Source organism: Nicotiana attenuata, chromosome 9, assembly GCF_001879085.1.
Source record: "Nicotiana attenuata strain UT chromosome 9, NIATTr2, whole genome shotgun sequence".
Lineage (NCBI taxonomy): Eukaryota > Viridiplantae > Streptophyta > Magnoliopsida > Solanales > Solanaceae > Nicotiana > Nicotiana attenuata.
This window is the reverse complement of record NC_031997.1, coordinates 20,369,722-20,370,912: the sequence shown is the minus strand read 5'-3', so window position 1 is coordinate 20,370,912 and position 1,191 is coordinate 20,369,722.

Sequence of the window (1,191 nt, the reverse complement as noted above, 5' to 3'; positions counted from 1 at the left end):
TGGTGTGTCCAAGAAGAGGGACGTAGGAGCCGTGATGGTTGCACAAAGAACCAAATCTCCTATCAAGTACCAAATCTACCCAACACCTCCACTCACATATCAGCCCACTTCCCAACCCGTACATGTCTACCAAACTTATAATGCTCAACCATCCCACTATCAGTCACCTCCTGCCCGTCAGAACTTCCCTCGACCCTGACCAAATTTTGACCAAAGGCCTCCCAAACAATATACAACCATTGCTAAACCCATTGACCAACTATATGAAAGACTCAAAGCCGCTGGTTATGTCACCCCCATCCCTGCTACAACCCCTGAGAACTCTTCTCAATGGGTTTACCAAAACAAATCCTGTGTATACCACTCCGGCATGAAGGGACACACCATCGATGAATGTCGTTCCTTGAAAGACAAGATCCAGTCTCTGATCGACAATAAGGTTATTGTAGCAAAGGAACCCACCCCAAATGTCTGCAACAACCCTCTGCCGGACCATAAGGGCGGGAGTATTCACATGATTTAAGTAGAGGATGAGTGGGATCCCGAGGGATCCATCGGGTTGATCACGGAGGGCGATGATCCAAAGAAGCCAGCAGTTACCCTCAACCCCTTCATGGTCCAGATCCAACCATCCAAGGTCACTGAGGTAGATGTGTCTATCTCTCTTGAGTTCGAAGCAGCGCCATCAGAAAAAGCACCAGCACCATTTGAAGTTGCAATTTTTCCACCCAAAGAACATGTCCCATTCGAAGTAAAGGTGGCCGCACCAATCCCAGTGGCGATGTCCGTCACGCCGTCATTCCACACAAAAGCTATACCTTGGGATTACACAGTCAAGGCTAGGAGGAAAGGCAAGGTCAGGTTCGAAGAGACTGTTGTAGCATAGGGAATGACAAGAACGGGGAGATACTATACCCCTGAGTACCTAGCTGAGTCCAGCAAGCAGGCCTCCAACCGACCACCCATCATTGAGACAGGTCCGGACGACCTTTGGAGAAAAATACAGGCCAAAGTGTACTCGGTCATCGACCAGCTGAATAAAACACCAGCGCAGATATCCATCCTCTCACTACTGCAGAATTCCAAAGCACACAAAAATGCTCTGCTAAAGGTGCTAAGTGAAGCCTACGTGCCAAGCAACATCACTGGCGGGGAAATGGCCAATATGGTGGGACAGGTATTAGAGAGCCA